General features: G+C 41.3%; 1 pseudogene; it reads right to left on the reverse strand.

The window, feature by feature from the left end:
- LOC8076004 lies at window positions 37–10,176 on the reverse strand (annotated as a pseudogene).

Below are 14,727 nucleotides of genomic sequence, written 5' to 3' on the forward strand. Positions count from 1 at the left end.
TCAGTGCCGGTCGCAGAGAATTTTCTCGAAAAAGAGTATTGCAATTCAGCCTAAGCCAGCTTATAATAAGATAAGAGAATACATTGCCCGAATACATTGCCCCCTAACCAATTATGTTTTTTGAATAAAGAAGAAGAGAGATGGGGAGGGAAATGTCTCACCCACTAGCAACGTGCGTATTTATTACAAATAAGGAAGTCCTTAACGACTTGAAAACACAAGTCTCAGATATATAGATCTCAAGGAGATCAGCCGATAGATGGTGTGCACATAAATGGATGGGTGCATAAAAAATCAGTTCCATTTGACTGTATATGTATCTAGAGGCCAAGCAAAATATTTAACTGAATCTATCATCGTAGTCGGAGCAAGATTTGCCATGTCAAATCATCGGCTAATCAGCTGCTGCTGACATTACTGGGTGGACATTGTTCTGAGGAGGTGTCGCTCCCCACTTGTCTGTCGTCTGTATCCAACGGCTCCAGCACATAAACTGCACCATCGCTCATGCCGACTGCAATTTGGTTAGGCTTCCAAGGATGTGCAGTGACAACCGTGGGATAGACAATTTCACCACCGCTGGAAAACAAGAGAGGCAATAGAAACAAGACATTGGTTACCGGAATTGAAACTACCACTTAAACAAAAAAAGGGAAGTGCTTGAAACTACACATATACCTAGATATTAAAGATGGTATATAGGCAGAAGGTGCTATCCTACACCGGAACGTAAGAGATTTCGCTTCGAATATCCCAATTGCGCCATCACAAAATCCAGCGAAGACCAACACACAACCAAATGAGTATACTGCGCTTGAAATTGGAGCAGGGAGGGCATCTCTTGGAAACCACTGCATTATGAAGTTATGAAAGGTTAAATATCAGTGTGTATAATGCATTGACACGATTAGGAGCATTCTACAAGCATGATGTAAATCATGTAATAATATGTTAGTACTCTGACTCAATAGACATGACTGCATATGATTACTAAGAGATGCAGATATATTGTTATGCAAATGTTGTGAATGACTTACCGAGCACAAGCATTCCAATTGACAATCATAGATCGCCAACTGACTCTCATGAACTACTAAAAAATGCATTTCATCATAGTGAAACTGCACCATTGTATCACCAACTAAAGCACCGGAACTAGATGGATGTTTGATGTATCTTGATTTCTTCTTCTCCCAACCATCAATGCTCCAAACACATAGCTGCAAATATCATTTCATTGCAAAAATGCAAGAAAACAATTATTCGGAAAGAAACAATACTATATTTATAAATCTTTATATCTTTTAGAAAGTGGAGTGTGTGTGTGTGTATATATATGTATGTATAATATATATATATATATATATATGACTACCACAACATTGGACTGTATTTCACTCAGCATCCCTTAAATTTATAAGCAAAAACAAAATCACCAGTCCTGATTTTGATATATATTAGAATTCACACCTGAGCATCAGCACCTGAAGATACAAGCACCGCCATTGATAGCGAAAATGCTAGTCCAGTTATCTTTTTGTGATGACCTGTGATCACAGTTTCAACCTGTGCAATTCAATTTAAGATAAGTAGATATTTGGCATGTCAATGTTAAATATAAACTAAATGGTAGTTAGTACATTAAGCATAATGTTCCAGATAGAAGAATCACTATAATTAAGAATTCTCAAATTTTTAAATGTCGAGCTAACAAACTATGTTGGTTTATGAAGGTTTTTTGGGTCATACCACGAGGTACTTACTATTTTTCATAGTGTTGACAGGAGATACCACAATCTTGCTATGTAATATGTGTACCATGAGGTCCTCAAAGTGCGCAAAAAGTACATAATTTGTTATGTCAAAAAGAACGTATGTAAAATAACATTTACACTCTCATGATATCCGAATACATAAGTAAAAGATGAGGGGACATATAGTCTGAAAATGAGATGCATTTCTAGTACGAACCAAATATAATGAGTTTTGCCAATACTCTGAGATTCATGCAAACAGGGGATGGCATATTCATGTTCAATACCCACTTCATCAACGAGGACATTGTAGATTTGAATTGAAGAGTCCTCCCTTCCAATAGCTATGATGTTATTGTCTAGCGGGTAGAACATATGCAAAATAGCATTTACAACCTCATGATATTGTGATAGATACACAAGTAAAAGTTGAGGGGATATATATAGTTTGAAACAAGAACATACTATTTTACAATGGAGTACACTACTGCACCTCCATTGAGAACCGTAAATGAATTTTTCCAATACTTTGAGATTAACAAAACAGGGGATGACAGATTCATGTCTAATACTCACCTTATTAATATAGACATTGTAGATTTGAATTGAGGAGTCCTCTGTTCCTATAGCTATGGTGTTAATGTCTCGTGGGTGGCATGCAAGGAAAGTTGCAGCAGGTGGAGGTGCCATGAAAGTAATCATGACCTGTGAGAGATTCCACAAAGTCAGTGAAGCCAACGAAAGGCCACGGCATAACTAGGGAATAAAAATTATTTTGCAGAAGTAATCATGATTTGTGAGAGACCAATCATGGAACTAAATACTTTTGTTTTGGACAACTGAAGTGGACACACACCTCGAATGTCCTCATGTAGAACATCGAGACTTTGCCACCAGAAGCAGAAATGAGATAGTAGTCATCTTGGGACAGTGCAGTGCATGCTGTTGCTTCTTCAGGGACGTTTCCATCAATAGGAGTATCGTTTGTCATTAGAATGCCATTTTCCGGTTGCCATAATACAGGTGGAACCAATTTGGATGGCTAACAAAAAGTAGTGTGATGGATGGTTTTCAGAAAACAACCAAACATAACTGCATTGTTGAAATCAAATATGCCAGTTGTCCTATCTAACCTTGCCACGTGGATTTTTGCCACTGTGCTCCCATTTCCACACCTTATGAACAGTATTGGAGCCGAGAGCCAAAAGTGCCAGCCCATTATCCGTGTACAGCAAGCACATAACCTATGAAGAAAGCAAATATAATATACACATGACAGTTAAATTCTACCGAACTAATCGGTGTGTGCTATGTCACGAAAATCATAAGCACATCAACATATACTGCTGTGTGATATTCCTTGCATTTAATAGAAGGTGTACATCAAACGACGTTGAACATACTTTGCTTGGAGATGCTTCTGGATCTGGCATACGCAGTATTTGAATATGTTCTGAGCCAACGATGTCCGCCAATTTCCAGGCCTTAATTACTAACTCAGAGGCTCTGCTCATCTCCATACATGCCTAACATTTGTTTCATGCAGTTAGGAAATAAATATACTGAAATGCAAGGAAAACCAAAAAGAAGCACGTGCACACTCAGTTGGGCACTCCGAACTCATGCATGAGTTCCTGTCAGGAATACAATATACACATTTCAAAACTGAGGTCCTTTTCCATGCGTTTTTAATGGTCCTTGAGTAGTCAGTCACCATGCTTCATAAATGTCATTTTGTTCTGGGTTACATATGTCGGCTTTAAGGCTGTTTGTGAGGATGGAATTGCAGCAATATGTCTTCCACGTATAGGCATTGTTTAGTTACACCCAAAAATCTAAAAACTTTTGAATATTCTTCATCACATCGAATCTTGCGATACATGCATGAAGCATTAAATATAGATAAAAAATAACTAATTATATAATTTATTTATAATTTGCAAGACGAATTATTTGAGTCTAGTTAGTCCATAGTTGGACAATAATTACAAATACAAAATGTTAAAATAAAAAAATGGATCTAAACAAGGCCACAACTAGAAAAAACTAAAAAAATATATTTTGTAAAAATCTTTGGGTAAAAAGACATAATTTTTTCATAGTACAATCTTACTTTTTAGCAAAATTAAGATCGTTTTGAACATGCATACGAAACCAAAAGTCTTTATAATTTAGGGAATTTTTATCAAAATTCCCTAAATATCGTCTTTTCTGCTAGGGCTTGATAAATTTTTGTACCATCCGAATTTGTTTGGTGGAATTCATATTTCTGCCTGAAATTGCTCCAAATCGTCTAGAAGTGGCCTCTCTATCCTATATCCCTATCAAAAGTCCTAAATTTCTACAAATTAATTATTCAATTTTCCCCACTCACACAGTCTGACACCACCAGTGCGTATAGCCACTCACTCATCGTCAGTCCATCTTAGGCTAAAAAATTATTATATCAGGTTTCAATAGACAAACACGTGATAATAAAAAATTATTATATTTGGTTTTAATAATAGACAACCACTAAAAAATTAGTCTTTGTCAAAAAACATCATAAATTCTTGGTACTATGCTATAAGACACTTAACCCATTATTATATCTGGTTTTAATAGACAAACACGTGAAACGACTATTATGCCCTCGCCCCTTTATGTGATATTCGTCATTTATGTGATATTTTTTTTGTCAAAGGCCAGTTTTTTAGTGGTTTATGGCAAAAGCCACATTCTACAATGATATATTGTCATTTCTTCAGTGTTAATATAATTATTATCATGCACGACGCGTTGACAGTGTTTATTGTGTGAAATGATGCCATTTCTTTTAAAAAATGAATTTGTTTGAAATTAATCTGAAATTTCGTGCTCATTCCTCGAGAGTCGAGATTGAACCTTTTTTTACACATATTGTAAACCCTGTGACCATGTAGATCAAATCATCATAATTAATAAACGAATCTGGCATTAGTCGTGTGAGCAAGGTGCACAACATAGCCAACCGGATGGTGGACTATGGCATTGATGAGTGGTAGATCATCTCATTGGGGATTTTATGTCATATTTTCTAATACATCCAAATTTTATAAACAGTGCAGAATAGCTTAATCTTCATAAAACTCTCTATACTCCCATAAAACTCTTATCATCTCTCTTCTTTAATACTTAGCATAATTAATGTCTATGAAACCTGATGAAACTCCATTGAGGCTAGCCTACTTGTGATGAAAAATCCAAACTATGCCCCCCTTTTGTTTTGCCTTTTTGGCCTTTTGTTAAACATTTTTTTGGCTCTTTTGATAAAATTTTACTATTCATATTTGTACAGAGCTCTTGTGAGTAAATTAGGAAGCTTATTATACCTACTTTTTTACCACTGTGGAGGTAGAAAAAAAAAGGTGGATATATAGTAGTAACATATCCAACGGTAAGTGGGCCATGGTGATAGAGCAATTCTAACAGGTTGTCTATTCTTTTTTTAAATGCTATTTATAATTTATAGAATAAAAAAGTAGTCTCCAACAAATGTGCTATTTAGCTTTTTAAAATAGGAAACTGGCTATCCTTTACTTTTTGGTTTGGATATAAAGCCAACCACGTGCGCTAACTATGTGAAGTCGAGAAATAGCAAAGGCTGAAGTTTTTATTTTACAAATGACTAAACTATATATGAAATTTGGCTAGTTACTGATTTTAGCCAAGCTATTGGAGTTGATCTACATGCACGGCCACTAGAATACATGCATGCAAGGTTGAACGAGATGAACGGTTTTTCTTCTTTATGGCTGTCCTTGTTTGTAAATTTAGAGTAACTATTAGGACGCCTCGAACAGTAAGAGCTAGAGATATATCGATTTTAGAGTAACTCTTGTATGCAGTGGCGGACCCAGGATTACTAGGGCCAAATTCTCCTAGCGAAAGGTTGAAAACTACACCGTAATTTATATATATGTGTGGTCTTGCAACCTGTGCATACATGAATCGCAGGTCTTGTTTAGTTCCTCTTAAAACTAAAAACTTTTTAAGATTCTTCGTCACATCAAATCTTGCGGCACATGCATACAACATTAAATATAGCTAAAAAAATAACTAATTACAAGTTTGCCTGTAATTTGTGATACGAATCTTTTGAGACTAGTTAGTCCATAATTAGACAATAATTGTCACATACAAACGAAAGTGCTACAATAACCTAAAAAGTTTTCGCAATGGAACTAAACACGGCCCCTATATTTCACGCTCATCTCCTTATTTGACGATGACCCGTACACCATTAGATGAGGCAGTATTTTGTGCCCACGGCGTAGGGATGGGTTCATCAGCTGATAGGCGCTGGCGGACACCTGCTCGTAGGACTACAACACAATGAGGCACTAGCAAGCGACGGCACCCACTACGAGCGGCGACGTGAGTGCGCGAGCATCAGAGCGAGAGGGTTGAGACGCAAGACTAGGACGAGACAACGAGAGAGGCGTCGGTGTTTCTTATCTACCTGGTCTGGTTGCTGGCTTGAAAGTTGTTGGGATGAATTCTGATAATTATTAAAGTGTATGTAGATTATATGGATCATGACTAGGGCCTTGGCCCTAGTGGCCTTAGGCCTAGGTCCGCCAATGCTTGTATGCTTATGTTCTTATTTATATATTTTCTCTGATATTGAGAGAGAGAGAGAGATGAATTCCATACTTCTCATTGCGCCTAAGCTAATGCAAAAAAAGGAAAGTCAAGCCGGTAGGCGCGTTTGAAAAGCATGCAAGAATATAATTCCTGGGTCAACAAAATATAATGTGCTTGCAAGCATTTGTCAGTTCATCATACCTCTTGGTAGCGAGACAGCATATGACGTTCCTGTACCCTATAGCTTCGAAGGGTGGGATGTTTTGGATGCACTGTGGCCGCGTGGTTCAAGGCAGCCTCCGCTTCCTCCACCTCCCGAGTACTGGCACCTCTACAGTTCACTTCGACTATGACTCTATGGAGCGAACTTGTTCCGAGGCTCTGGAAGCCAAGCAGCTTGTCAAAACCAAGATGCAGCTTCTCGTCTTTGAGGGACCGCACATGGACAACAAACTCAAGGGATTCAAGACTTGGCATGATAGCATTATTATTAGAAGATGATGATGCTACCCTGCTGCACTCGCCGCCGCCGCGCAGATCAAACCAGATACATGGACCGAATATCCTTAAGAATCTCAGCTTGCGAAAGTAGCCAACACCGTCTTCATCAGCACGAGCCTTTATGCTAACTACGACTGACTTTGTGTCACTGTATGAATACAGTATGAGGCAACTGAGCTCAGGCAACTTCGCAAGGGTCTCCATGTCCTGCTCCTTCATATCTACCACTACCACATTCAGATAGGTAAGGTTTGGAGCGAGCGATGATTTAATCCATTTCGGCAGTGCAGAGAACACAAAGCAGTCCAAACTCAGGACACGGAGATGCCGACAGGAGACCCATCCTGCATCGCTGTCCACTGCCCCCACCAATCCTACATACTTATTCCTCTTCAATCTGAGAGTAGGCTCCGAAATTTGAAGTTCCTGGATATTGTGCAGATGGCCCAGGGACTCCAGCAAAGCACACCCGATGCTCTTACTACTAACATCAATATCAATCAAAGCCTGGAGCACCCTCAGTTCCTTCAGCAGACCCAGTTCCTTTGCAAACTGCATTGCAGCATCTTCATTTTCGCAACCTATCCGCAGCTCTTGCAATGATGTCAGCTTACCGATCAAACCAGCTGGCACTCTTGTTTCCCAACTGGCTCTTAGGCAAAGAAGTTGTGTCAGAAGTCCCACCTCCTCTGGCAGCTTCATTATAAAGCACTTCTGTAAATCCAGTGTTTGCAGAAACCTCAGATGTCTTACCTCCCTAGGCAGCTCAACGGGACTATATGGTCTGACTAGTCTGAAGTATCTCAAGTGAATTAAACTCTCAAGATGATACAACACATCTTTGCCGTAGTATTCGGGAACAGAACATTCTACCATTTCTACTACACGTAAAAATGGGAGGCGTGGGCATAATGAACGAAAACGGCACTGACTGGCAAAGATGGATCTCACTTTCTCCATGGGGACATCAGCCAGCTGGCCAACATTGTGGTCTTTAACACACTGTAGGGCTACCCTGCGAGAAATTCTTCCCTGCAGTTTCTGTCGCTCACCACCACTCAATACAGTGACAAAATTTTCCTCACTCGACAATTGATGTATCAAATCAAGAACCATATCATGAACCGAGCATGCATCAACGTACCCTGCGTAGCCTTCCAGTGGGTGGATCATGTTTCTATTTATCAATTCATTAAAGTACCTCTCCCCGAGCTCAAATAATCCTACCCTTGCGGTTGCTGCTTGTTCCTCGGAGATGAAACCTTCAGCTATCCACATCCATATCAAACTATTTTTCTGTATCACATGATCTTCTGGAAATACGCTTAGATATAATAAGCAAGTCTTTAGATGTGAAGGCAGATCATAGTAGCTAAAAGACAAAATCTTTATCGTATTATCTACATCATCATTGCCTTTATGGCCAAAACCAATTGAGTTGTAGACCTCAGACCAATCCTCCACTGGTTTGCTGGCCAACAAACTGGCTATTGTAATGATAGCAAGTGGCACACCACTACATTTCTTCAAAATTCTTTCACATGTCTCAACTGATGGGCTGCCAAGATACTTCCCTTCACTGTCAGATATTCTTGCAAACAATAATTTTTCAGAGTTATCACAAGAAAGTGGCTGTATTTTGTAAACTTCGTCTGCATGTCTGGCAACTGTAGAAATACGAGTAGTTATGATAAATCTACTTCCATAGTTACTTTCTTGCATAGCACATCTGAATAATTTCCATGAATCCTCGTCCCATATATCATCAATAACAATGAAGCACCTACACGTTCACATGACAAACACAATTGCCTTCATGAGTTGGTAATTAAAATGAGAAAGCATGTAAAGAACAAAGCAGTGGCATTATCGGCAATAAAAAAGAACAGGTGGTTTGTAGAATTGTATTTTATACATCTAGTTATATATGCTTCCTGCTGAAATACAAATTTTTACTTCTTTATGACTCTTTTAAATCATTTGTGTATGGAACTATGGATCCACGATTACTGTGGTAATTCATAGACTTGAAGTGGAACATGCTAGGTCCTTCCAGCCTTAATGTATAAAACAAAAGGATATTTTTTAGACAAGAGAATAAAGTTCTAGCCTCTACCACACGCAGATGATAAAACAAATAAGGTATAAGGAAAGAATTGTACGGCTATGTGCTTACTGAAATTAAACTAAAAGTTTCTATGCACGTATGCAGTGACCAGCAATGTGTCAACTGATTAAACTCGTACCTTTTTTCCTTGACGAATTCCTTGAGTTCGTCCATGAGTTGCCTTACATCCAACATCGTCATATTGAAATTCATGAACTTTTCCTTATCAAGGCCAATGAGAATGTCCCTAAAGACTTTTTTTATGTCAGGGTTTCGACCCACTGGAATAAAAGCCCCCCATTTGAAATGCGGTTTAAGCTGGTCATAGACAGCTTTTGCAAGCGTAGTCTTGCCCAATCCTCCAAATCCAACGACAGAGACTATCTTCATCTTTTTATGATCACACACATCACCGTCGTCATCCTCTAGTACGGACAGCATATTGATCAGCTCATCCCTTGGTCCCTCAATGCCAACAAGCTCTGTTGCACTCTTGTATAGATTCAAGATGCGAGGGTCGATGGTCGTTGCTGCCTTGGTGTTGACAACGCTGTCGACTGTTCTGTACCTCTCACGCCTTGCTGTCAACTCCTCAAGCTTCTTGTAGATCTCTTGGATCTGGTTCGAGATGCCCCGGCGAGCCTTGCTCTTCTTGAACAGTGCGGTCACCTTCCTCCTGAAGCGCCGGAGCATGTGTGGATCGGCAGGCCGCTCAGGGCTGTCGTCGACGTGCACTAGGAATGTGTCGATGATGTCTTCCATGTCGTAGGACGCCTCCCTGACATCGCGCGCCCAGAGCTTGACCACCTCGTTCAGCTGGTCCGCTGGCATGCCGCTCATCTCGCGCAGGACTGCGTGCGCGGCCTCGAGCTCCCGTGAGAGGGTTTTGATCTTCTTCTTCACGCCCTTCTGGAGGCCGTACTCCTCCTTCAGCAGCTCGCCGAGCTTGGGCAGCAGGCTCCCCATCGCCCCCGTCACCAGCTCCATGGCCTGCAATTGTAGTGTGTTGGTGATCGACAAGGTGAGCAGCATGTCGTGGACAGAGAGGACGAATTGAAGGCCTACCCTGATCGAGGGGATCGTCGCCGGGAAGCAGTGGGAGCTTCAAGGTTCACGCCCGGCCTCGTCGTCGTCCAGATCTAGCCTCCAGTTCTGTGAGGCCAAAACGCCGGACGAGGAATAACAAGCACATGACAACGGCATCAGCAGTGGTTGGCACCCAACAAATAAAAATATACTACTCTCTCCATTACAAATCATAAGTCATTACAAGAATTTGGAGAGTCAAAGCATCTTAAATTTAACTAAATTTATATAATAAGATAATAATATTTATGATATCAAAAAAGTATTATTATAAGTTCTTCATTAACTATATTTTTATAGTATATCTATTTAATGCCACAAAACTTCGTAGTTTTTTTTTAATTTTGGTCAAATTATTAATTATATTTTTATAGTATATCTATTTAATGTCACAAAACTTTATAATTTTTCAATTTATATAATTTTGGTCAAATTTGAGATGTTTTGACTCTTTAAGATTCTTAAAATGATTTACAATTTGAGATAGAGCGAGTAGTTAGGAGTGTTCTACAGGAGCAAGCTGCAGAGCCGGTGCTAAAGTTGTTGACTCCATTACTTTTTGTGCTTCAATAACCTGTGTTCAACTGTCCATTATCATGCAGTGCACAGCGACGCAACAACAGGCATCAGGCAGCACGTTCCACGCAAAGAGAAAATAAAAACAAAATCTGGCTCCTCGGTGATGTATCATTGACCTCGATATCTGCTGAAGTCATACGATTGGTTTAAGTTGCAAGTAGCTGTATAAGGCTTAGTTTAGTTTCCAAATTTTTTCAAGGTTTCTCGTCACATCGAATATTTAAACGTATGTATAAAATATTAAATATAAATAAAAACAAAAAAATAATTGTACAGTTTATCTATAATTTACGAGACGAATCTTTTGAGTCTAGTTAATTTGTGATTGGATAATAATTGTCAAATACAAACAAAAGTACTACAGTAGCCAAAGTTAAAATTTTTTACGAACTAAACAAGGCCTAGTATACATGCATGTGCCACATGCACATGTTGTGAAAAGTATTCACACTCAATGCGTAGATATCTTATACTCTTATAAAGCAAAAGCTCACTAGTATGTTTTTTTACATGCCACAGCAGTCCAGTACCAATTATATGCAAAGTCTCCACCTCAACAGTACACTATTGTTTGTAATTAAAATTCACTAGCACAATTAACTATGATATCTACGTCAGTGAGACACATCATTCAGTCCACGTCAGCGATGCCACACTATCCACTAAAATTAGTTTATAACAGTTAATCTCTTCCTAAGAATTATATGAATAATTAAATTTCATTTTAAATCGGTAGTTCCCATGGCAACACGTGGGGTGTGTTCTTCTCATTAATAAAATTTTCTACGAGTTTCACTGCACCACGTGCATTGTTGCCATGCGCAATCGCTCTGTTTCCTATCCCGCCGCTGCCAAGCTTAGCAACCGGCCATAAGCCTAAATCTCCAAAAGCCATACTTCCAAACGCCATACCAAGGCTCTGGAAAGCTAACTATAACAGAAGAAAAAAATACTAAATATTCATTAGCAAATGAGAAAAAATATTGAAGATTCATTAGCAAATGAGTTACACTAATAATCACAATCAGTAAAGCTGTAAAGGTGTGAAATTACAATCTCCTCGCCTCTACATCTATGGTCTGATCAAGATTCCTCTCCGGTTCCCACATTGCTCTCTCAGTCTCTTACCAATACGCTCATTTGGATGTTCATGCATGGCATGGGAAGCGAACAACATTAGATACCTTGGTTGTGGGTGTGGGCTCAAGAGGGAGATCTGAAACTTGTGTAGCCATGAACTAGCTTTTTCACAAAGCTTGCAGAACCTGTGAATAGCTATGCATGAGAAAACTTGTTGGAATAAGTGACCTTAATTAGGTCCATGGACTGTGTGGGCTAACTCCCTATAGCCGCTCCTGTGGCTGAGTCAAAGGAAAGTTCGTGGCCTCCCTACATGCCGTAATCGGGGCACCCTCACCGACCGTACGTTGTGGCCCGTCAGTCAGTGCCAATAAGAAGTGTGGCTCCCACTCTGAGGAACCAACATTTCGAGGTTTAGCCGAAACACATCCTCTTTTAAGATCCGATTAGCAAGGGCGTTGAAGGGACGCAAACGTTAAGTAGCCAAACCTGCTTTCTCGCCGACACACTACTGCAGACTGCGGGTTTGCCGAGCGCTGGGACGCTCGGCAAAGAGCGATTTGCGCTCGGCAAAGGCTGCGTGGTGCTCGACAAAGAGCTCCCGGTAAAGAAACGCTCGGCAAAGGCTTCTTTGTCGAGCGTCTTTTATCGGGCGCTCGGCAAAGCCTTTGCCTAGCGCCACAAAGGCCTTCGGCAAAGAAAAGTGACGGCATGACCGTTATGCACCGTGACACCTTCTTTGCCGAGCGTCTTCACTCTGCGCTCGGCAAAGAGCAAAATATTTTTTTTTGAAAAATTCCTTTGCCTAGCACCTAGAAGACAACGATCGGCAAAGAGAAAACGGATTTTTTTTTTAAAAAGAAATCTTTGCCGAGCGCCTCCAACAACGCGCTCGGCAAAGAGGAAAAAAATTGTTTTTTGAAAAAAGTCTTTGCCTACCGCCTCCAACCTGGCGCTCGGCAAAGCTGGGTAGGTTGCTGTTTTCCCGCACCAAATATTCCAGCTTTGCCGAGCGTGGCGCTCGGCAAAGACTCTTTGCCTAGCGCTGCGCTAGGCAAAGCTGGAATCCAGTTTTTTTTGCTTTCTTTCACTGCAAACACAACAAATCATATGTATATATATCACATTGATATCACCATGAACACAAGTAGCACCATTTATATCACAATTCCATCAATTTTATCACCACCGGCAAAGGATATATCACAATAGCACATATATCTCATAATAGCATCACTTATTCGGCGATAAAGTCCATCAACAACTTGATTCTAATGAAGTTCAACACAACAAGTCCAAGTCCATGACATGAAGTTCCACACAACAAGTCCAAGTCCATGACACGAAGAGAAGGAATACATGACAACTTCTTCGACGTTACTCACTGAGGCGGCGGTGGAGGTGCTTACTCGGGCCACCCATTTGATGGCGGCGACGGTCTCCCATGCTCGTTCGCCACTTGGTTCAAACCCGCCGACTGAGGCTACACACAAGAGCAGCGATTGCATGAGACAAAGTTAAATAGCTAAATAACATGCATGTGTGATATATATTACTCACCGGAGTAGTGTGGAGAGCAACGAAGGGAGGAACGACGGGAGGAGGCTGAGGTGGACCCATCAAGTTGGGTGGCAAAGTAACACCCAAAGAACTCTGCAGAAACGCCAGCACATCTGACATCCTCTGGTCACTTGCCAGCCGCGCCGCCCGCTCTGAAGCCACAACCGCCTCCAGCTCGTCAGCCCTCTTGTTCGAAGTTTCCACCTGGGCCTATACATTGTTGCAAAGGTAATGTTAGTGAAGCGAGAAGAAAATCCTTAATGCATGATGAGTAAACAAAAACTAACCTGTAGTGCCTCGACCCGGGCCTGTGCATAGGCCGGCCGCTCGCGTATCGGCGGGAGTCCGGAGCCGCTCGTGGTCTGTGCTCGGATCTGGGAGAGAGTGGGAGTAGTGGTGCTGTCAATCACGCTGTTCGCCATCCAGTAGCGCCCATGTTGCTTTCCCTTTCCAAGACACATGACGAGGCGTGCATCAATGTTGTCAGTCGTTGGATCATAATCCAACCCATGCATCGCCCTCGCCGCCTCGTGGTACTCGGTGACTTTCTTGTAGGCTCTCTCAGTTGTGTACGCCTCGGGCGGGTCCTCCGAGTTGAAGGAGACGTCGGACGTCGCCTTGCCCTTGTGTGACATGGTATATGCCGCGAAGTAGGAGCATTGCTGGCCACCGTGCGCCGCCGACTGCGAGAACGAAAAGAAGTTTGTTAGTAGTCTTTGCCTAGTTAAATTAAAGCATGGAAACAGTTACAAACATGATGACATACCCAAGCTCGAGCGAAGTCGCCGACGTTGCGGTTGCCTTGATGGTGAGGCACACCTGGCATGGCCAAACGGTGAGCTCGGAAAGTCGCGTGCTGCTGCCGCCACTCCTCGCTCAACCAACGGTCCACGATTTGCCCCCACACCTCAGGGGACTTTTCGCACCACCAAGGAATGACCTACATGTCATGAAGTAATCGACATGTTAGGCAGTCAAGTTCATAGCACTTAATGTTGAAAGGAACTTAATTTAAAGTTGCTCAGTTACCTGCATGAACTGCTCTTTGGTCAGGGAGAGCCTCCGCTCTCGAATTTGTTGCTTGTTGACGCTCTCGCCAAACTGCTTCCCATAGTAGTCTTTGATGGCCTGGATTCTCTCCTCGTGGTACATGTCCGTGACGCGCTTCCTGCAAGCTTTCCTAGCCACGGCGTCCGCATTGCCCTCGTAGCTCATACAACATACAACATGATTTTACGCCACTCCACATTTGACAAGGGCTTAGTGGTCGACCCACCGGCTCTTCCAAGTTGCCCTCGGAAAAGGCTGAGGGTCCACTCATTTCATCAGCATTATAGCGTGGAGGTGGATTATGCACACTTGGAAGGGTGTCGTCGTAAAATGATGTTGTGAAGTTTGACGTCTCCTCCAAAGTGAATGCACTTGCAATTGAAGCCTCGATGTTACCCTTGTTTT

Source organism: Sorghum bicolor, chromosome 9, assembly GCF_000003195.3.
Source record: "Sorghum bicolor cultivar BTx623 chromosome 9, Sorghum_bicolor_NCBIv3, whole genome shotgun sequence".
NCBI classification, from domain to species: Eukaryota; Viridiplantae; Streptophyta; class Magnoliopsida; order Poales; family Poaceae; genus Sorghum; species Sorghum bicolor.